This window comes from Aulonocara sp. 'chitande type north' Nkhata Bay, linkage group LG22 (assembly GCF_057382095.1).
Source record: "Aulonocara sp. 'chitande type north' Nkhata Bay isolate Kocher_YH1m ecotype deep benthic linkage group LG22, A_spYH_male_GT1.1, whole genome shotgun sequence".
NCBI classification, from domain to species: domain Eukaryota; kingdom Metazoa; phylum Chordata; class Actinopteri; order Cichliformes; family Cichlidae; genus Aulonocara; species Aulonocara sp. 'chitande type north' Nkhata Bay.
In genome coordinates this window covers 18,234,346-18,258,838 of record NC_141364.1, presented here as the reverse complement: position 1 = coordinate 18,258,838, position 24,493 = coordinate 18,234,346, and the positions used below count along the sequence as shown (strand labels likewise).

At 41.8% G+C, this 24,493-nt stretch overlaps 1 protein-coding gene across 4 annotated transcripts in view; it reads right to left on the bottom strand.

Annotated features, from left to right (window-relative positions):
* The window catches only part of pag1 (phosphoprotein membrane anchor with glycosphingolipid microdomains 1), a 62,410-nt gene that overhangs the window by 32,658 nt on the left and 5,259 nt on the right, over positions 1 to 24,493 (bottom strand). For 3 of the 4 annotated variants that reach the window (XM_086279485.1, XM_086279487.1, XM_086279484.1), the window contains exon 2: positions 8,839 to 8,875. The exons of the other annotated variant lie outside the window; for it this stretch is intronic. The gene's annotated coding sequence lies outside the window, so the exon portion shown is untranslated. The remainder of the gene's footprint in view (positions 1 to 8,838; positions 8,876 to 24,493) is intronic. 4 annotated transcript variants of the gene reach the window in all.

Below are 24,493 nucleotides of genomic sequence, written 5' to 3'. Positions count from 1 at the left end.
ACCGAAAATGGTCACGCACACAGAGTCATTGGAATAGAGATGAACCAATTAGCAAGTGGCAGACATCAGCGTGACAGAACGAGGTGGAGGCAGAGAGGAGTGAGTGATGAGAAAGAATATATTAGTGTGCGGGCAGCCGGCCGAGAGGAAAATGCAAGTGAGGCACCTTCACACTCTGACACTTTCAAGGAAGCTGAGGTGGCCAGTGGCAAATCCACCCTGCCGCAGTGGGTGGATAATGTGGCAAGATGTGATGTGAGCAGAGAGCAGGACACACACAGAGGTGACACTCACTGATATTATTCACAGACGTGTACGGACATAGAAAGGTGAAACGTGGAGGAAAAACCTGTTTTATACCATCAGAACTGCTTAGTGGAGGGTCCCTAGCTTACAAAACTACACCTCCCACACCTTTCTTACTTTGCCTCAGGGCGGTGCTTCATATAGGAATGCAGAGCCTGCAGACTTTAAGTCAAATCAGGCCGTATAAACTGTACCTTAACTCGAAATCACGGCAGTATCTGTTTAGGGAGGCCAACAAATTTTGATGATAATTATTATGGAGAAAAAAGAATATTAAATGTATGTTTTTAGCACGGTGATGCAGACACCTTCTTGCCTCACAGGAAGAAGATCCTGTGAGGCCGGTTTCTCTATGCTTGTGTGGGTTGTCTCCACGTACTCTAGCAGTCCAAAGAGATGCACGGGTCAGGTTAATTGTCTGCTGAGTGTCAGCATGAATGGTTGTCTGTCCTTCCAGGGTCTACCCTGCCTTTAGTCCTATGACAGCTGGGAACGTTTCCGTCCACCTGCAACTTGACTTGAATATGAAGATGGATGGATATTTTTATACCAAATGAAGCACTTATTGTTTATCTACTCAGCTGTGATAGTTTTCTGCCACAGGTGCTCAGAATGATCTAAAAAACAAAGCCAAAGGTGGGGCTTAACGGACACCATTTTTTCTGAGGGGCAATTACACATTACATCTTTTATTTATGTAGTGATGTATCCAGGTTTCTCCTGGTATGTGGAACGGAAAATGACTTGACTAGTTCTTTCTTTTAGAGGACGTGTGGATGTTTTATCACTAAGCTGATGTTGATTTTTAGCACACCTGACATGTTCACCAGGTAATATTCCCTAATTGATGGATGATCGAATGCTACCTGAAGTAAACGTTTGTAAAATTGTGTGTGGGTGATAATATGAAAATTGTTTTGTACCTGATAAAGGTGAGCTAGTCTGAAGCTTTGTGACTCAATAAAATAGTGGTAAGTGGGAGAATGTGCAGAAGTTAAAGTTCTAAGACTTGTGCAAACTCCTCTGCGCGCACAGACGTCAGAATGCACACTCCTCTCGAGTGCCCCTTAAAATCAAGAGCCCTTACAATACAGCGTTTGTAAACGACCTCTCAACGCTCCTGACCGCCAACTCATATTAGACCATTAGCAGTGCCCTGGAGACTTAACACACTGCACAACAGAACCACTCTACATCGCCCTGACCCCACCAGTGCTGCTGATGGAGATTTTATTTCTTGTTGACATCACCCGGGGTGAAACGCGTAATACATACGACACGGTATGGTGCTAAAGCTTTATGACTTCCTGAGTGTCTAGCAGTTATTGTAAGCCAGACTATCAGGACAGACAGGATGCTTAGTGTAGCTCTGAAGGTTTTCCCAAAGGAGGAAGTCAATTAAAGAAAAGCCAACACGATCTCCTTAAAGAGAAGCTGAGTGAACGAAAGCATCTCTTGGATTTCTTTATCTCCTGCAGACTTTAAAAACAAAAGACCCTAAATACCATGAAAAGAAAGCATGCGATCTGAAGATTAAGAGGGAGATAGAAAAGGCACCCAGTCTGCCGTAAGCTGACGCAGCAAGGAGCACAAAATCATCTCTTGAGGAGGAATTAACAGCGTGAACAAGGCCATAGACGAGATTGCAGATAAGCTGCTTTGGGTACAAAAATGACATTTGCAATCCCCTGACTTCCTACAACAAATTTGTTGTGTAATACTTTCCTAGAAGCCTCCATTAGTAGACCGAGCATGGAAGGATGACAAATCAAGAACTTTAATTCCAAATGTCATTTTTAAATAAACCCCTATGCTACAAATAAACACCACATTCCCAGAATTCAGTTAAAGAGTCCATCGGGATGTGCGCTCGGTTGTGTGTAAGTAGGGCTTCACTTTCCAAATGTTTTCCAGAGAGACCTCTGAGAATATCACAGACGCCAATGCCTTCCCAGGCGCTCCAGCACAGGATCCGAAGAAACAGAGAGAGGGATTCCCGTGAGGAATGCCTGGAATGTAAACAGGCCACCCACGCAAAATGAAATCACACATCCTTTTCTCTGCATCAGAGGCCGTGAGATGACGGCCTCAGCTGGAAAAAGATGCCCCAGAGAGCAGTGCAGTTTGTCCTTCTGGTTTACCCCTTTCATCCGCACACATCCCTCCAAAAAAGAAAAAAAAATCCCATGAGAGGCTCCAGGAATGCAAATGCATGCTGGGAAATGTGTCGACCTTCATCCTTTCATTGCAGCAAACACCCTCTGTGCAAAGTGTTGCAGAGTTATGGTCTTAGAAGAAGAGCTCTCGTAATCTCGCCTACACACAAACTATATACACACAAGAGGCAGCTGTAATTAGAGTGTAGTGGTCAGCCGTCAAAATTTGAAGCTTTCTTTATGAACCCTCCCTGGTTTTAACACCTTCTCAGCCATATGACACCGCTGCTGTTATTAGTCCTATGGCCCACATAACCACCTGCTCCAGAAATGACTTTCTGGGTCGCCGGGGGATTACTGTAGGGCTAATGCAGCAGCACACCAGCAGTCCTGGGGGCCACAAATGGGTCAAATACTGCTTGCTTCATTTCAACAGCATCATAAACAATAAAACGTGCAACAGTGACACTCAGAGCTCCTTCCTTTGAGACCTGAAATCCACCAGGGGGCTCTGTGCAATTAATTAGTAGGAGCGAATGTAGGCAAGCGAAAGTAAACAGTGGCTAATTTCCTGTGTTTTAACTGCTCGTGGCCTTGCTCGGGGGCTATTCCTGCTGTTTAGCCGAGTGGCGTTAGCCACCGCCCCGCCCCCCGTGCATGTGGCCGCGACAGTTATTGTTCTGCTGCAAGGCCGCTAACAAACAGCCAGCTGGAGCCCGTGTTGTTGTGGCTAAATGAGCCACAACTGCCTTTAAAAAAAATCCACAACAACCCGGCAAGCGTTTGAAGTCGCCCGCCTGCGAAAGGGTGGATTCCTTATTGTTTAAAACTGGAGATTCCTTCTTTAGCAAGGAGGGAAACCATGTTTTCATTTCAGCTTTCATGTCCTTTTTATAGAGTGTTTTGTCTGCTATGAAAGTGCTGACACATTTGTTTTTAAAAAGAAAAAAAAACCTCAGGGGTGAGGAACAAGGAACAACATCTGAGGAAATACAAAAGGCGGAGACAATCGCATGAAGGCAGGGAAAGTAAAACCTATTTTTAACTTTAAACAGTTCATCTGGAGTGGAAAAACATGGCAGACTTACAGTGTGTAATGTTTAAGGTTTACTTAAAAGCTCCCTTTTCACTGGTTCCTATTTAGCACTAATTAAAAGGAGACTGGAGAAGTAAGCAACACGATAAAACAACACACATCCTATGGTAATAAAGGCCTTTACTGCATGGTCATCGAGGACCATTAAATTATCCAGCCTGCATTAGTAAAAGCGTCCAGCTGAGAGGCCTTTCATGTCAAGCTCTCTTAAGGTAAAAGAAGTTAGAACAGATGTCTGGAGTTATTCCAAAAGGCCACCAGCTGATCTTCAAAGATGAACTGACTACTGAGCTGCTGAGCACCTCAATCTATAACGCCCCTCGAAGGAAAGTGTAGACTTTAAAGCTGCAAGAAAAACACTGGATGCTTTACACACTTAGAAAAACACAAGTGAACACAGACAAACTCGTGATGACTGAATAACTGGTTGACACATTGAGCTGTTGGTCCACATGATGGTTTGGTAATGAGCTCCGTGGCCTGATTCGGAGATTTAGTGACTGGAGCGTGACACCGTTTCTGAGGGAATGTGGATTTTATTGATTTTGAAGTTTGAAGTCAAAGCAAAGACGAGGAAGTCCTCGAGTGGAAACTGATGTGTGACATATGTTACAACCTGGACTCGAACACGCAAGAAAATGAGATTCATTAAACCAGTGACCCACGAAGAGGCGCCGCCTGAGATGCAACTGCACTCACTAGTCCATGAGCCACCCGTCTTACTGTTGACTGTCATTAAACTTTCATGGGTTTTTCCCCATTTTAATCTTTTTAAAATGATTTCTTATGAGCTATTTGGTGTTATCTTAATGTGGTTATTATATCTTTCTATTTTTAAACTTGTGCTTTCTGTTCTGTATGTTTTTATAATGTTACTCCATCTACATCGACTCCTTTTTAAATGTGCTGTTTGAATAAAAGTGACTACCATTAAATACTGAATATGCTATCTGCAAGTGTTATTCTCAGCTTTAATGGCTAAACATCTGTCAGCGTCTAGCCTTACACAGACTAAATTATTGAACTGAACTGGAAAAATAATAATAGGTAATGACAATAATGCAATTAGTTACAGTCCTTTAAACAACGGAAAAAATCCACAATGGACATTAAGAATGAATGCAAAACAAAAAAAGTGCAGTTTGTACTTCAGAACATTAATGTTTTCAATATACCAATATACTCGTTCTTTATATTTGGAGAGAAATACGAGTGAGGTGGAGTGATTTATTGAAACGTGCAAACATACGGAGTTTGTACAATTTTAACAACTCTCTTTGGCTTCCTGAAGGACTTTTAAAGATCTTTTTTTGATGTTGGCTAACTTTTGTTTCATTTTCTATCAAAATGATCCCACGCTGCTTCAATAATCTCGAGGTCCGGGCTCTGGGGAGGTCAATCCCACTGTGCATTTTTTTCTACCTAGGTATGCTTTTAATGCACAGGCAGTGTGTTTGGGATCATTGTCATGCTGAAAAATTAAGCTGTTGCCAATCAGACATTGTTCCAGCCCCAAACCATGACAGCCTCCACCGTGTTTTACAGTTTCAGACCTCTTCCGTACACACAGATGGTGATCTTCAGTCCAGTTCTTGTAATTTGGAATACCGGTTTTCCTTCTTTAAGAATTGCTTCTTGACAGCCACCCTTCCACTGAGACTATTTCAGATCAACTAAATGTCCAGATCTCACAGGAATGTCAGATACTGTTGATCTGCCTAGATAGTTTTTTTAAAGCCTGACACTTCTTCTTTTGTCCTCCACTTCTCCAGTTTTTTAAGGACACACTGTGCCGAGAATTCAGAATATCACTCTGAAAGTCACCGTGTTGGTGCAAAGAATTCTCTTTTCTATCTGTCAAACTGTGGATCTTTATCATTTTCATAGATTCAACTAAAGGAATAGGAACATAGTGTGTTTCGTGACAGGCTGCTAATAACAAGGTGACTAAAGATACTATTTAAAATTGGTTCTTTGGTAAATTGTCTGTGACGTGTAGACATTACACCAGCTCTTTGAGGCAGGTGCCTTCGCTATTCATAGGTCAGAAGACTTTTGCATAGTATTGTGTGTTATGTGAAAAAATCTTCATCAGTTAAACATAGTATGACACATTTAAGTCTCCTAAGATTTATATATGAAACAAAAACATTCACAATTGGATGGAAGGAAAAATTCTCCTCCGCAGGGATCAGCTGAGTGATGTAATCAAGTACTACACCCCGTGTGCAGTCACATATGTGTGAACATGCACGCTGCATAACAAACAACCAGGGATCAAGAATAGCTTGTTAACATCCCATCTTATGTTCAGAGGTCGAAAAAAACAACACTCTCCCCGGGTCTTATTATCGCCTGGCACGCTGCCTTGCACCAAAGCAGCATTTCCCAATAACAGGCTATAAAAATGACAATGCGCATCGACGGCCTCAGAGACACTCGGGGAGACGCTCCAGAGGATATAAAGCAACTTTGAAGTGTTACGCTGTGGCGCATGAGAGATGACACATCCACAAGCGCGTACATGCTCCCGCAGACGCAATACATATCGATAATCCCAGACGACTGGCTGGCTTTGTACGTCAGGGGCGTGTGTCTGGGGCGTGTGTGTTTATGTCTAAGTGCGGGGTTGGCCGCATGACAAATCTGCAAAGAGCAGAACGTATGAACGTCGTGAGAGTTACAGGTCACTAGAAGAGCATTAGCATAATCCTATGATAAGTCACGAGTAACTACATAGTAATTATGTAATTATTAGAAGGTTTAAACCTATGTTTAGCCACAATATGACGTGCATTCAATTATCTGTCATGTGCAAACACAGGCAGCTTGGTCAGTATCTGTGAGGCTTACCTAAGTAAACAACTCTCTATGCAGGGTTTATCTCCAGGACAAAACATTAAATGCTGCTAACATTTGGTGTAATCAAAAGAAGGCTTTCATGAAGCAACACTCATGTTGTGTAGTAAAGGCTTTTGTGTTGTTTGTGTCTGTCACCAGGTAGACTGTGACTAAAGAGGTACCAGTTGCTTTGAATGCCGCAGGAACGAGTCACTGACTGCAACTGAGCAATGAAGTTTCGCTGGCTCTCTAAATCACAGATACACACACAATATAGAAGCAAAGTTATGTGTGTACGCGTGGGGTGTGTGTGTGTGTGTGTTGGTCATCCTGCTCATTCGTTGTAATTCTCCCATAATCCTTTACTCTGCAAAATGACACAGCTGCCAGACATATCCTCTTTGCTGGCGCCTCAAACCTCCACTTCTTTCCTCTCTCTCCCACTCTCTTTATATGACACACACACACACACACACACACACACTGTGACACACACGTATTTTACAACCATCAACCATGCACAGAGATTATCTTGACGATTACATGATCAGCATCATGTTAACTCGTGCACTTTACAGTAAAAGCATGACACAACTATTTCTGTGATTCGCAGCGCACAAAGACGTGCCTCCGTCACCATGACAACACTATTCCTGGAAACAAACAGGATCTCCATTCCCGATGCATTTATGATTCCTCGTCTGCTAATTGTTAAAAGAAAAGGCACCAGTTGGGGAAGGATGATAAAACAGCGCGCTGGCTTCCTGTTTGTGAGGACAGAACACACCCTGTTTACACAGCGAGCGCACAAAACTGCTTCCTAATCCCCCACATGGCTCGGTGCTGGACTCGGTTGGTGGAGTGGGTTTTTGAGAAGCACCTGCTGGGGACTTATCAGCTCAGTTTAGAGGAGTTTAAAAAAATAATCTCACCTGATTTTGAAATCGGGTTGCATCACGCTCAAAAGGAGACAATTCTACAAGATGTCGAAATAATGGTGCAACACACACGTACTTTAAGAAATCTTTAAGATGATCCTAGCAGAGGGAGAAAAGCAGCATCTTATGTGCGGATGAAAAAGAAAACTGCGGTGCAACAGCTTGCAGCTTAGCAATGAGCAAAAAAGCAGAAGGTTGAAGCTAAATGAAAGGTGCTAGAGAAATGCGGTCAGCCTATTCTAACCTAGTCTATTTAGAAGGGAGAATTTAGCTTCTGTATTACATATATATCTCTAGCAGCATTGCTAAGTAGCAGTAGTTAACGATATGAGCCTCAGGGGCTAGAATGGCAACGGCTGTACTTCCATCTCAGCTGACTAACGCACCGGTAGGCCCTGTGGTAGTTTCAGATCTCATTCTCGTTGTAGGCTCTCCATCTCGATCTCAGTGGCTGCTTTGAAAGTGATGATGTTATAATAATCACAATCGACTGAATTTTAATTTCTTGTGACACCCTGATAAATATAGGAGCAGTTTGAGATGTTTTAGACTTGCGCAGAAATGGATAATCAAAGCCAAAAAAAACAAAACAAAAAAAGAAATCCAAAGAAAATGTAACTACCAAAGGTCCTGGACCCGATTTATCGCACTGAAAGTGCTGGTGGCTAAAGTGACCTTAAAATCCTAAAAGCCCAGCACAAGAAAGCTTCTTAGTTTGTATGACGTGGTCAGAAAAGCGATCCTATCGCTGCTTTTCACCTGGCAAAATTAATTTACAGCCTCTCTGATATAAGACAAAAGGGAACATATCAAACAAAAAGAGCAGACCAGAGATGTGGAGCACCCCACATGCCGCGCTGGCACTTTGGTGATGCCAGTCTGTCCATCTATTCCCTAGCAACCCTGTAACCCGGGGCGACAGGGCCTCCGCAACAAACAGACAGACCAGAACTCCGCTTGCTTGTTGCCAAGAGGCTGATAATGCAGAACTTTTCAGATCTGCATACAACCACACACAATAGGAACACAAAGACAGGAACCTCCAGCATATACATACAATATTACCATCATACTTCATCTATTCGCACTTGCATGCAATCACACACAGTGTAAAGCAGGAATAGAGACATTATACATAAGCGATATCCTGCTTAGCAGCATAGCATGTTTTTCCTGGCTTAATACATCCACAATATTAATGATGATGGCATTTGTTAAGTTGAATTGATAGAGACAGAGACATGCTCATGTCACGCATTCTGGTTTGAATTATTAAAGCTGTCAAACTTTGCACATCCACACATAAAAAAACATTTTTGGGGAAAACTTTTTGCAGGAAAGAGTCTAATGTCTCCGTCTCTGAGCATTCACACAGATTCTTTGCCTGCACCGTGTGGGAAGGGTGGAGGTAGGGAGGTAGAGGGGTTAGCGAGAAGTCTGCTAATTGGCAGGGCTTACCATTCTTCGAATGACTGAGTAACTGAAACAGTTAATATCCTACCTCAAGAGAGAAATGGATGAGTCTCGTCATTCATCACCTGTAAAACAAAAACAAGAGAAGACCGTGTTTGATAGTCAACGCACACGTCTGCCGGTAACATAATAAGGAAAAATAACCCCAGAATATGCAGAGAGCTCAGGAAAAGAGCAAGCACACTGTGTGATTCACGCAGGGATTCAACATCCACTCGAATGGCCTCCTCGCAAATTCTTGTTGATCGAATCTGAGCATGCTCGGTTGACAACGTCAAGTTAGGGAAGCACGAGGGGGATAACCCTGCTATAGAGGATAATGTGTTATATGCTCGCTTCCAGCCCTTAGTGGATGCAACATAACAGGAGCAGGGGGGAGAAAGTGCTGAAAAAGCTCCCGTGTGAGGCGGCAGCGCAGACATCAGAGCAAATGGGATGTGAAGTTTCTGGAACAGCGTCTGTATTGTTGGGGGAACGCAGCAGGGGGGTTAAGCTCATGCAGCTTCTGTTTACTGACAGAATATAGGAAAGCACAGCGCTCACCTGCACCTATTAACTGATATTGCGTCGCAAGCACCCGTATCCAGCACAACTACAGAGCTTACAGATATTCTGCCATTAAGTCTGAAAGAACTGTGTGTGTAACAAGTATTGCAGAGTCATTAATAGTGTTCCTTTCACTGTTACAGCCTGTTTAATGAGAGGCCACAACCACGCTGTCTGAGTGATTAGTTACTGTGGCGGCTGACGGCCAGCACTTGTCTTTGTATGCTCAAAATATTTGGAGGGAAAAGGAGGTCTAACTGCGCGCCACGTACCTTCAATCATTCCAATACCAGCTTCTAGTCAACTTCCAGCCCCCTTTATATCGTCTAAAATGCTATAAAAACAAAACATTTACAGGAATTCAAAATCAAAGAGTAACCTACACCCACAGGCACAGAGCGAATATGTGTTCAGAAGCCAAACCCTACTAGCGTTGTTATTTTATGAGGTATTGTGTAGATGACAAGAGTCTAAAAATAACCTTCATAACGTGGCTGAAAAGAAGCTAATGTCCCAGCTTCATTTGTTGCTCTGAGTCAGGCTTTTAAATTCCCAGTTAATGACCTGTTTTTGAGCTCTTGAGTTTCTCTTTCTCTCTCTGTCTCATATACCGTGTACATGTACATACCCATACATATACATACATATATATAGCATATTTATAATGATGTGTATAGGATCAATGATGGAAAGTGACTAATTATAGTGTGAATCGTCCCGTCCTGCGTCTCTCCTGCTGAAGGAGCCACCGCAGCTTGCTCTTTATCGAAACCGACATAGCTGCTTTAAAAAACAAAACAGACCATGTCACATTCTTTCTTACTGGTAGTGACAGGTTAGGAGGAAACAAATCTCTGAACATTTATTTAAATCTGACAAACAATGCAGAAGCTGAACACAATGGCATGAAGGGAATGAAGGGAGGATGTAAATAAAATAGCTGTAGGGGCAGATTAGTAAGCAGATTATTTTAGTGACCTTTGCGGTCAAACGGCAACACGATACTCTCTGTAACTTTTAGAGATGATGACATGGAGAGAGGTGAATTAAAGTATTAATGCCTAGAGATCACCGGTTTCTTGGTAAAATTTATATTCCCCAACCGGTTGGTGAGTGGTTGCTGGAGGTTGATGGCAGCTGCTGTGAAATTTATTGCATAAGTCCAAATCACACAGGTCTAGAGAGAAGTCAATGACTCCCTGGCAACACCTGGTTGCTAGGGGAAAATGAATCTTCCCCAACCAGTTTGCAAGTGATTAATGAAGGTTACTGTCAGTTACGGTAAAGAGGTATGTGGTGCTGCACTGATAACCTCCCTGTGATTGCATTGGTTGCAAGCAGACTGCTGCAGTCACTTATTGCTAGAATGGAAGATGCAAACACTGAAAACTAGCTAAGTGGCTGCGGAACTTGAAGTTTTGAATGCAAATTGGAAACATTAAACGTTCATCTTCAAAGTAAAAGCTGTGCCTTTTGTAACATTGTTGTAGTTGCTGAGTTTTTGCTGACAAGCCTCCATCTTACACACAAATTAAGGGGAACTGCAGCACTGTGGAGGTGGTAAATCATAAGGAGGTTTTTTGGGTGCAGTGCCTTCTTTGTGATCAGTATCACCCAGCGTTAGCCTGCAACCTCCAGCAACCACTCTCCAACTGGTTGGGGAATACAAATTTTCCTTAGCAACCACAGGTTCCCAAGAGGTTGCCAACGGTTCTCTAAGCCTGTGTGACTGAAACCTAAAGTAAAATCCTGAATAAATAAGCGGAGAAACACAACAAATGCAGAAGCATCCACATCCATAAATTGTAATATCTTACATAAAAAATAAAATGCTGTTACTCATTTCACTAATTTGTGCTTTCCTTGTGTCCCCTGCCCTTAGTATGCTCTGTTAAAGGATGTCTAAATTGCTAAAATGCATCTGGAGCACAGAATACAGCAAGCCTGTATTACTACACAGAGTTTTTACGTTCAGCTCATAAAAGAGGCGTGGCACACAGCTGGGACATCCGAACTGATTGGAGGACTGCTCTTTGAACAACTATTAGCGTTTTTAAGGTAGTCAAACTTTCTGCTCTTCACGACACGTGTGTGTCACACTAATTAAATGGTAAATGGTTTGTATTTGTATAGCGCTTTTACTAGTCCCTAAGGACCCCAAAGCACTTTACACAACCAGTCATCCACCCATTCACATACTGGTGATGGCAAGCTACGTTGTAGCCACAGCCACCCTGGGGCGCACTGACATCATCATCTGCCTTGACTCTTCTATCCACAGGTTTCTGCCGGACACTGGCGCCACCAGGCCCTCTGAGGCAACGGGTGAAGTGTCTTGCCCAAGGACACAACGACCGAGACTGTCCAAGCCGGGGCTCGAACCGGCAACCTTCCGATTACAAGGCGAACTCCCAACTCTTGAGCCACGATCGCCCCATAATTAAGTGTGACCCTGAGTACAAAACATAAAAAATGTCTTAAACACTTTTACACCTGAGATCATAAATCGATGTCGCTGTGTCAAACTACACAACTACAAAACAAGTCTGTCTCATCATCTGTCTCGACTCTTCTATCCACAGGTTTCTGTCTTACTCTAGGGTCTCTCGTGAGTCAAGGAAAGGAATTGAGAAAGTGCAATTTGGGAAATGAGAAAAGGTTCAGATGGCAGGAGAAAAAGGTCAAAGTAAGTTCAATGCGGGGGCACAAATGGAGAGTTTCAGTCACCAGAGCTTTCCAGATGGCTTCAACGGGAGTAAAGATTGGTCTCAGAAAGACATCGTGGTCAACGGCACACAGTAAATGACCGTGATTCTTGTGCACTATTACAGGTCGGCATCAGATGTGATCACACTGTCAGCAGTAACAACAACAACTTCAACAACTAGACAAAGAGGGTCATTTTTATTGCACATTACAAAGACGACTGCACATTTGAGAGCTCAGTAGGGGAAACACCATAAATACTGATATGGAAAAAAAGGTGATATGATCAGATAAGTTGTACTTTATGGTATTCACAACAAATGGGTGAATGGAAGTGTGGTGTACACCCAAAAATTAGGACAGGCCTGAATGCTTGACCTTTACATCTGGTGGCTTTGATACCCTGTAGGCGCATTTAGCTGGTTTGTTTCATATCACTGCAAACTATGCTGAGCTGTGCCGAGTGCTCACCTTTAAACTCGGTTAAACCTTTCTATCCTTGCTGGACTGGTTTCTTCCAGCATAACAATTATGCACAGTCATCTTCACTAGATATCAACCGAACTGAACCTGAGGGAGGTTTTGAATCCAAGGTGTTAGACAGCACTTTAGCACCTTACGAGGAAATGTTCATTGAAATAATGGTATTTTATCCCTCCAGAGACTTGCAGAACCAACGAAAAGACACAAGCAGACTACACAAAAGTAAGGTAAGGTTGATGACTAAAAGGATAGGATAGTATAAACCAAAGGATGTAACGTTGTACAAAAAGGAATATCAATCACATAAAGAGACCTGTCTCTGACCCAGAGTCGGCACGCCCCCCTTTTTCAGCAGAAAAGGAATTTTCCCAAGTGAAGAGAAGTGACAGGTTTCGTATCTGTACCAGCGCTGTGCTAGTCTGGTGTGGGGAAGAGAGACAAATTACCCATCGACCGGTCGAACTCTGCATAGTGACCAAATAATAATGAGATGGTAGATACAAGCAGTGAAAATGAGCTTCTTCTGCAGGGTAGCTGGACTCACCCTTAACAACAGATTGAGAAGTTTTATCAAGCCAAAGTGAGTAGACCAGCAGCTCCTTCACACTAAAAGGAGCCAGTTGATGTGGTTCAGGCATCTACATAAGCCTAGAAGGCCTCAAAGCAGACCCAGGAAACACTGGAGACACTAAAACTCTCAGGAACGCTGTGGTATTCCTGGATTTCTCTACCTAGACTGCTGTCCTGACAACCTGGATGGACGGACATGGATGGATGGATGGATGGATGGATGGAGGGATTGAACTCCTATTATATTCCAGTCTGATCAAAAGTTGAGGTTCAACCGGGTCATGTACAGTTCTGGTACTTGATTTGTTCTGTCTACCAGTTTTTCACCACCAGCTCCTCTGTACACTGACTAAATCTCTACAAGCTATAAAAGGTTGGAGCCTCACTTCAGGATTAGGAAAATTTTCCAGAAGGACAACGTCAGACTGAAAACATTTTCATCAGTGTGCTAGAAATTTCTAAGAATTGTTATGTCTAGCAAATCTGTCTCGTTTGGCCCATCTGAGAGTTGCCACTGGCTCTTATCCCCAGCTATAGTCTTTCATTCCTAAATTCCTCTGGATCAGCGAACACTCTTGAATTCATTTCTGAATGAGTCATACGCAAAGCTCCACCTAAATTGCACCCTCTAATAAATTTCCACTGTTATCCCAAAGGGAGTCTTCATGTTTGAATTCCCTCCTTTGTTTAAGAGTGGTTGTAGGTTTCGTTTTTTCTTACAGGAACGGTGTCCCCTGGAGAATTGTTGTTCTGTTTTAGAAATTACTTCTCATTCCACAGCTTCATCCCGTACTCTGTCAAGTTGAAAGAAGACTGTGGAAAGCACTTTCCTTTACGTCTCTACCCAGGTTTCATCTTTTTCGCCTCTTTGCCGTCCTCTCCGCGCCCATTTTCCTCTTTCCTCTTCAGTACTTGCAACTCTTTTCATCTTCACCCCTCCTGTCTAATCCTCCCTTTTCTTAAACTTTCCTATCCTCCCATCATTTCCTCTCTTTTTTTTCTCCTCTCCTCAGTCCCTCAGTATCTGTATAGCTAAGGGGCCTGGCTCAAGTTCAAAACCTTTTTCATGTTGCTCTTTAGCGCAGCTCAGCAGAGCACCCTGCTGTGGTGGGTCTCCTTGCCTTTTTTCAAGCTCACATCCCACATCTATTCCTCTCTTTGCCTCTCACTGGCACTCAGATCACTTCCTTTACCAGGAGCTAGAAGGTACACTGCCTTCATCTTCCCCTCCTTCTTTTTCCTGCTCTTGTCAAAACTTCTACTTCCACTGTCTGAAGAAAAAGTGCTGCTTCTGCAACGCAGCCCAAGCGTTTAAGCTTTGCTGGGATTTTTTTTAAGTGCTACTCCCTAGGCCAAGCATGCTGTCTTTGCAATGTCACTGATCTATAGAAGAAAAAAAAATAGCACAAGTAAATGATCAGCAAACTGTCAACTGTCAAGTTGTTGCACATGACCACTGATTTTGGTTTTATACTCAGCTTCATGTCTTGTGATTGAAATACACAGTTTGCTTAAAAGTTTTCAAGATAACAACGATTTGGGTCGAGGTTACCTTAGAACTATTAACAACTGAAGGACTTATTATTCAAATTATTGAAAACATTTCCAGTGCAAACAGCTGATTCGCACAACCAAAATAACACTTCAACATCAAACAGGTTTCCTATTCTTCTATAAAATCCTAACGATGTTTAACCCAATCACACAAAATCTTCCAATAAAAAGACAAAAATTAATTTTGATAAAGCGTTGTGATGATGGTTGATGATATCAGTGATAGATGACAGCCAAAGTGATGGGCGAAAGCTCTCCCATGGAGGCTATTTTTAGCTCTTTTTCTTACTAATGCATTCAAATAATATCATTACTATGAGGTTCATGATGAATTGAATCTGCGTCGCTATAGTTTCATGTTGCACCGCGCCATGCAACTGATGCTTGCAACACAGACATGTCCAGGCATGCACGGGCAGATACCTTCTGCGAGCTTTTAGGTGTAGCGTGTGGCGCATCATCATCATCATCATTATCAAAAATCACAGCTTCTCAGAATGTTGTGCAGGTCATGTCTTTACACACCACTTTGCATTTAAACATTATTTTTTATTGATCTCTGGCTCTCTTCCACAGTGTTTTGTCCTGTTTCTACCAGAGGGTTCTTCCTGTTAAAAGCAAGTTTTTCCTTCCCACTGTCGCTAAGTCCTTGCTCATAGGGGATCGTCAGATTGTTGGGGTTATCTTTGTATTATTGTAATGTCGTTACCGTGCATTATAAAGCACATTGAGGTGATTTAGCGGTACACAAATAAAACTTGAATTACAGTAAGTTACTAATCAGAAAGTTGTTGGTTCAAACCCTGGCTGCACCAGTCTGCATGAAAGATACTAAATCCAATACACTTATTAGAAAATGAATGGGTGTTAATATTAGATAGAAAGCGCCTAAGAGTAGAAGTAAAGTGATTGCATGTGAATAAGTGAATGAAGTGTATTGTATAAATTGCTTTGACTGCTCAAGTTGAGTAGAAAAGCGCTTTATAAGAACCACAGCGCTGAGTTATGAAAATAAACCAGGATTAAGTGATGGTAATAGAATCAGTAGCAGGAAAGAACTCACAGACTTGTGATGGCACTCACATCTGAGACATTTTGTAATAATAAAAAAAAAAAACATATCAAAAGTTACTTTTTCTTAACAAGTACCATAGAATTAAACTACCAACCGAGTGGACCTGCTGAATCCTGTAACTTCTCCTCAGAGAATCTAAGACAAACATCAGGGACCAACTGTCCAGGAACTGAAAGGCCCCTCAGTTTACTGCGACAATCAGCTCTTTGTCCCTCCACTTGGCTCCAACATCTTTCCTCCAGTTCTATTTACTCATTCATTCAGCACTAATTCTCTGTCTGTGTCACTCTGTCTCTCTGCATCTTTCTCTTCTTTCTTCTTTCCTTTATGTCTTATCATTGCCATTGTCTCATCCTGGACACAGAAGCATATTTGCCAGGAGCCAGCAGAGGCAAACAGGGAGCCTATTCAAAGAGCTCATCACGGACACGAGAAGGGTTAGAGAAGGAGGAGGAGGATGGAGTGGAAAAAGCAGAAGGAGACAGAGAGTAAATTCCCTGGATGTCTTAATATCAATAAGTAATTTCTTCAAGAGAAAACATTGGAGGGAAAAATAACTAATGGCTTTAATTGCATCCTTTTCAAACCTTCTAGCAATTCTCACGTTGCACACTGTTGCACTCAATCCAAACCACACAAACAATATTTGCCTTGCTCTTTATCATCCCCCCACATACACACACCCCACGCTCTCTGAGGACATAATGCCCTGAAGTCCATTAACAAATACAGTCCCTGCTGACAGACAGTCATTTGCAATCAGTCTGAAAGAGAAAAATGCATAGTTGCTCATATCCTCTGTAGCAGATGATAGCCTCAAACAATTACACACTCTGAGCCAAGACAGAAGTCAGAACTGATCACTTCCTTTATTGCTTATTGCTACTGCTTGGGCGGTGAGCGAAACGCAGTGATCAAACAGACATTGTCTCACAAATATTGGCTGTTTCTCTGATGAAGGAAAGATCAATAGGATTGCAAGACGTGCCCTCTAATCGCTGTTGTTTTATGCTCGTCATTTGATCCCTGATCTAATGTGTTTTACATGCCACAGAATTTCTGTCACAGACATAAATGGCTGAAGTTAGCTGCAGTTTCAATATTCAGCCTGCTTGTAAATGAAGCATTTTCACACGTGCATTTGAAAAGAGGAAAAAGTGATTTATTTGAAATCCAACTCGCCGTGCTGACTCTCAAAGGAACAGAAAGCAGCTTTTTAGCTGAGTTGGCAACAAGTCAACAAAAGAGGAATGGAAGACAGACAGTTATGACAGATGGGTGGATGGTACAGCTTTTTAAATAAACCGTGTGAACCTACTGTTAGCAACAAAGTAAACAGACACTAAACAAGGGAACACATTTGCTAAGTGTTTGGCAACAAACATGTTGAGGTTTTAGGGCTTTTTTTGTGCCTCATAATAAAAAGTTTAGTTTTAGTTTAAAAGAGAACAAATTGGACAGTTGATGAGCACCGGCTGCCTGGAGTCAATCTTCTAGCCCAGTGGATGAACTTTCCTCTAACTGTGAGGCTGTTCCATTGATTCAAGTATTCAGGTTGTGAAATATCAAAATTCAGTGTGTGGTGTAACATATTTCTGGAAGGATCTAGACCTTCAAAGCTGAACCAATTCACAGACAGTTGATGTGGGACATCGAGTAGGAAGGCAGGTGTGTGTGTTTGACGGGGTTTTCTGAGATTTTGTTGGAAGGATTTTTTTTTAATTTAATAAAATAAAACAAAATATGAAATGTAGTCACCCTTCAAGATCTCCATCACCACTGGTTGACTTGAATTGTGGAGCGGAGACTGGCCCTTATTCAAAAAGCAAGTACACAATAGAAATAATAGAAATCTCACATCATGTTAAGATTGTAATAAAATATAATTCTTCTTTTTTGCACAAGAATAACACCACATAAAACCATAAAAGTGGAACTAAATACAGCCCAACTCATGCAATCATCCATTTAATACATTGTGAACTTGAGTCGGCCCCCCAGCTCCCACCCCTTCGAGTCTTTTCCCTCCACACTCAGCTATGTCTCCATCCAATCAACCCCCCAAAAATTCCACATCACACTCAAGAATTATTATTTCGCCCTGGAGAGCTCCACACTTCACTTCATTTCCCACAATTCTCCCTTTTCCTTTCTTGCTTATCTGTCCGGCACCTTTCTGTGCCCCATTACCACGCTGATGAGCACAAAACCGTTGGAGAGGTTTGACCATGAAATATCAGCCTGGAGCATAGCAGAGCACGTACCCACACCTTGTTTGTCTGCGGCTTATATTAATAACGCTGGTACGCGACGAGATAACAAGGGCATTTCCTATTATGAGCCTGCTTGGGAAAAGGGAAGAGGGAGGTACGCTTTAATTGTAAGCAGAACAGACCGTCAATGTAAGTGTGTGTGCGTGTGCGAGCGTGAAGCCAAGAAAGAAAAATAAGTCGTCAAAGGGAGGCAAAAGGGATAGACGATAAATACAGAGGAATTTAAAGCAGGCAAACTGAAGAAAAATAGGATTGAGTGAGATATGGAGAAGAGGAAGAAGAGTGGTATGCAAAAAAAAAAAAGATGACGACGGAGAAAGAAGAAAAAAAAGTAGACTGGAGAAAAGATGGAAAAAGTAGTGCACATAGCCAAAGAAACAAAGAGAAGGGATGTGAGCAGGGGAACGGCAGACAGACAGAGAAGAATAAGAAAGCGTAAAAATGGCCCGAAGGCTTTGCTGATGGATGAAAACCAATCCACTGCCCATCCCATCCGTCACCTGACTGCACATAAATGAAGCAAACAACCACCCTGTGGAGCACAAAACCTCATCACAACATCACCTGCATGTGTGCACCTTGTAGCTTTACTTGTGAACACACTGGGAGACATCAGAGAACCAGCAGATAATCATCTCTTTGTGGTTTATCTTTTCATTTAATCGCCAATAAGCTTCATTCAGCTCCAGCTGTAAAGTAGCCGTGAACAGATATTTTAGCTCTCCACGAAAACCTGACGTTGAACAATGGACCACACAAACCAGCAGCTAGCATGGTTTTAGGCCAATGCAGGGGGAGTGCCACGTTATCCAGTTGTACTCCATTTGTGGTAAGAAAATGACAAATGATGAATAAGAAAATGACAAATATTTCAGTATGTTTAACGCTTGCACCTGTCTTGTAAGTGCAGTGAAGCTAAAGTAGCTAATAAAGCACTTAGCATGGGTTTGAATCCCACCTGTGGTCCTTGTTTTTCTCCGTTTTCCTGTCTGTCTCCACGATCTCTATCAAATTAAGGCAACACGGCAAAAACAAGAGCACTCAGCACTGCAGGTCTGTCTGAAGACCAAGGGCTTTACTAAAACTTTGGATTTTGATGGTGTTTTTATAACCACATATTACAATGTTAGCCTGCTATGGTGTCCCTGTAACCTCATAGGGCTTCATATTACAAAAACAGTGTCTTGTACAGCCCTCTCCGTGCCCTTTCATATGATATATTACTCGATATAGTTTCTTCATATTTTGTTTTTCAAGGTCATCTGGGCGCTAACGATCAAGGTCAAGGTAAAATGCTTAGTCAACTTAAGTACTCCCCCCAGGTATAGTATACTGTTGTAAAGTTTGAAGATGGTCTGTGAAAAAAATATTGTGGGTAATATGAAGTTTTTACTGATTTCCACATTTGGTGTGAACTTACCCTTGACTCAAATTTCACACAAATTAAATCAGCTCGAGTTGTTTCGTGTTTCTTCCTTAACAACGGCAGAAACAAAGCAGAAAATTACTTTGCAAAATATAACGATTTTGTTCTCACAAAGGCAAAAATGAAAAAGGCTGTACAGAATATAGATAAGACTCTGTATGTGCGTGTAGGAGTGTGCATGCAGGCCTTTGTATACAAGTCATGTACGTGTGTGTGTGTGTGTGTGCGCCCTCCCTGGAGTGCCTCAGCCAGCGGAGCGTGAGATGAGGCGGCTCCCTTCGAGCGACATTATAGCGTCCCAGCCCTGCAGTGTGTGACTGTGTGCGTACACGTCTACACCCGCCGCATCAGCAGCTCTTTACACCAAGTAGGTACACGCGCTGCGTTCACTCACCCATCTCTGCTGTCCGTCACCTCCTCTCACCTCAGCCCTTCACACTCAGCATGCTGGTAATCATTTGTTGCCACTTGTTTACAGTTCACGCATACATAACACTCGAAGGTGTTACGAGTTGGAGTGGTGATCAAAAACACAGCCGCACTTCCCCACAGATCCCGCTGCTGTTATTACTTAAAGGACGCTGCCGCCCGTCCCCTGCCCGTCGCTTGCATCGCTCCGTGAGGTTGAAAAATGCATGAGGCCTCAAAAGATGGAAACATGGCATCTACTCATACTGGAATAAAACTGCAGGAGAGGAGTTCTTCAGTTTTAAAGTTGTGACACCAACCTGACCAACTCAAGGTCTGCCTGCTGTGGATTTTTTATGAGGTAGCAAGGCTGTCATGGAGACAGATTTGTAGGCATACAAAACTTTATTTGGTTTTAAAGGTGAACAAACCAGGAGATTATTTGAAACTCTGATCGAACGTCCACTGTTCTAATTGTACGTTTTTAGGCTGGAGTTAAATTGGAAGACCTCTCTTCAATACATCTGAACCTGTCACAAAACACAGCACACACACACACACACACCAACCACAGAGAACCAGTCTTGTCAAATTCACACTCTAACAACAGGGGGCGAATGCATAACAATGCGCTACCCACAATTCTTGAGAAGTGGGACTCTGATTTCCCATTAGACTTTCCTCTTAGGCAATCTCAATTAATTGCATCCACAGTGTTTACTTGCCATTAACACACAACACTCTCTGTCTTCTGTAGCCCAGAGGTGAGTTAGGTTTAGTGGGTTGTTTTTTAAAGCCTTTTCATTTTCGCACTACAGGAAAGAGACTTGGTGCACAACACAAACACAGAGCAGCAGAATAGTCTAGCGCAAGCTGAAGCGCCCTGTTATCTTTGAGAAAATTGCTGAGGGCCAGTGTGATTTGATAGCAGCATGTGTTTCTTTGCGCATGAAAGAGATAAATAGTATGTGTCTAAGTGGAAACCGGTGCATTGTCAAGTGTGTGTGAAACATAGGAGGGAGTATATCTAAATTCTGCATGTGTACCCGTGTACTGTAAACGGGTTCATACATGTGTGTGCACTTGAACACATTCATGTTCTGTATGTCTGTTGTGAGTCGAGAGTGAGTGTTCCCGCTGTGATTTGGCTGCTTAGAGTGAGTATCTCTGGGCATGATCAGGCTGGATTCCAAATACTGTATGTCAGGACAAACAAGTCTAGCTCCAGCAATGAGTGACATACTAGGTTGCAAACACACACATACACACACACACACCTACGTTTGGTATGCTTACCTAATGAGCTCAGAGGCTACGTATCTCCAAATATTTTGCTTCTTTCTAGAACTCACTTTCACAGAAACATACAAGGTGATGGAAGAAATGCAACAAGTTTTCTAAGCCACGCCACTATATTCTATTCTGCAGTCACAGTTAATACAGATGAGGCTGGCAAACATCTACCAGCTAGTCTTAATGGGTGATAAATTGGTCCAAATCTGCAGGTTTTTCTAACCCCAGGTGATGGCGCTCATCATGGTTCAACATTTTAGATTACCAGAACATTCGGTGCTTTCCCTGCTTTAAATGTCTCGCTACAAGCATTTCCTGGTCTTACTGAGATGTGAAACAAGACTTTTAAATTTTAACACCTGTCTGCTTTCTTTAGGTACGTGGTTTGGTGGTGAGAATTTCTGAGCAACACCTGCTAAACATCCATAGACTGTCTTGGAAACTGTGTACTTGTGTTTCTTTATAACAAAAAATATGCTCAGCAAGTCCCCCTGACATTGTAGGAAACAAATTCAATTCTTGCAAGGGTCAGCAGTGTTTAGGAGACGTAGAGGAGCATGAGTGATAACCAGACTCACGCACCGTAGATCAATATCCTCTTTTTATTATTAGAATTGCTCTCTCGTTTTTTATTCACCTCATCTGTCAAAGTCTCCGTCTAATAGGTTTTTTCCCCTCCAGTTTCTCGATTCTGTCTTCATTCTCTGTCCGGATCTGTCCCATTTCTCACCATGAGCCTCCTAATCTTTACAAGGAGTGGACCCGATACATTTTCAGCGACTAATTTGACCAGGGTGAACAACCACAACGGCAATGGTCTTTTCTCCATGAACACCTCTCTTCATTTGAGAAATGACAGGCCTCACATAGTCAAATTACAGATTAAGGTGTGAGATGCGTGCAGCACTGAATCAAAGGCACACAGTTCCAGAAAAGGTGGAATGGAAACCTAATTATATCAGATCTGCCCACCAAGCTCCGGACATGGGCGTGTACTTGACAGTTTTTGCTAGTACGTTCTCAGGCCACAGCGGCTTCCCTCAACCAGAATGTGTTGACCACATGAGCGGCTCTTGTGTGCGTTTCCTCTTCCTCAAAGAAAAACTCAAGAAAAATTTCTAAAAAGCCACACCTTCTGTAGCTGTAGCTAACTTTTGGCTGAGAAATGGAAGAAAAAAAACCCCAAAACAACCAACCTGCGACATGGCAAGTTCTGTTTTTCTATTCGTGTGAAAATATTCACATGTTGAACATGTGGAGTTCAAATAAAAGCCACTTCTGTGATGTTGTGATGTCTACACAGCTGACCGTCAAAGGTTTTACAAACAAAATTCAACAAATACTTGCAATAGCTCAATAAAACTACGGATAACTGTTGAAATTATTAGCTAATAGTGTGTAATAGTGTTTGTTTTGGTTGTTATGTGACTTAACAGAGATCTATGAGTCATTCAAACATAAAAAGGCACCTAAGTCAAGGAATAAAGCAGTGTTGTGTCTAGATAAGATAAGATAAGATAAGATAAGATAAGATAAGATAAGATAAGATAAGATAAGATAAGATAAGATAACCTTTATTAGTCCCACACGTGGGAAATTTGTTTTGTCACAGCAGGAGTGGACAGTGCAAAAGTTATGAGGCAAAAATTAGAATACAATAAGAATAAATACAGTACACAACTGTACAGAATAGAATAAAATAAAATACTATATACAGTAGAATAAAATAAAATAAATATACAATAAGATAAAAATAGAATACAAATACAAATACTATATACAACTGAGTAAAAATACAACGATGACAGAAAGGATTATTGCACTTAGAGACAATAAGAGACAAGAAATAACCAATTTAAAAATTTAACTTAAAGCATTTTATTACTAATAGTGCATTCAAAAATATCATTTGTTCTATTTCCTTTATTTGAATCTGCAAAAATGCCAGTGATAACACAATTTGACTTGAAATAAAATACTATTTTTGCACTAAGAAGGTGATTCCCAAAGCTCAAATTTGGTATTTCTCAGCATGGTGTGCACTGTATCCTTAAAAAAAATCTGAGGGCATTGGACAAATAGAGGATAAAAGAAGTGCTGGGCCTAAAAATCTTTCAACAGCTGATGAAAAGTATCTGAAAGTTATGTCCATAAGAAAAAGAAAGAGAAAACCCCAGAAAAACTGTGACACTGGACCTGAAAAATACATTTGTACTTCCATCTACTGATCACTGAAACGTCATCAGAAGTGGTCTCAGTGTAAGGGTGGCTGACAGAAGCCATTCTGAAGGAAAGAAAACCGGGAGACAAGGCTGAGGTATCCCAAATTACAAAAGAGCTGGGCTGAAAATCAGTGATAATTTTCTTATGGAGTGATGAATCCAGATTTTACTATTTTGGTACAATATGTATGTACAGCTATCTGTAGAACACAGTGAAGGCTCGTTCATGGTTTAGGGTTGCATTTCAGCTACTGGTTTTGGAAAGTTTCTCAAAATTGATGAAATGATAAATATAGAAAAGTACCATCAGTTTTTGATCCACCGAGGAATAAAAATTCGAAAATCAACGTCATGGATTGGCCTCCCCAAAACCCGGATTCAACAATGCTGCAGCAGTGTGGGATTTGAATGTCCTTCAAGGAGACTGGACACTCCTGAAGACTATTTCAAGAAATTACAAGAATGCTTGTCTAGGAGAGTTCAGGCTGCGTTGAAGAATAAAGGCGGTCATACGAAATGTTGACTTTCAAGCTCGTTAGAACCGTAGATTCTCTGCCATGTATTTCCATGTATGTTTGCTTATGTTTCTGCTGCACCTTTTTTTCATTTTCCTCGCAAAAAAAAAAAGAGAAATGAGATGTTGCCCAAGTACCGCAAACTCATGTAGCAACCTAAATTATTAATAAATATGGGTAAGATGTGTAATAAAATACAGCTAGCGGTTTATCTGTTGGGTAACAACTGAAGTTGCGAGTAAAGATTAGCCAAAGATGATGGATAAACAGTTAGAGAACAGTGTCAAGCAAAAATTATAAATAAAATAAATTACAAATTATTTAGCTAAAAGTATGACTAGCAGTTAAATTATTAGCTAACAGTGGATTAGCAGTGCTAGCTAACTGTAAGAATGCATTTTTTAGCTACATGTAGTGGTTAAACAGGTTCAGCCGGACAGTAATAGCTAATAGATACAGAAGTAGCTGAAAGCACTGGATTGAAAAGTATGTTAATATTAAACCACAGCTGACAGAGTTGTTTGAAACAAATTTCCGAAGTCCCTCTGACATGGCTGTGAGGGTGGGCAGCTAAAAAGTGGACACAGCTGTTCTAATCTTTCACGTTGCTTT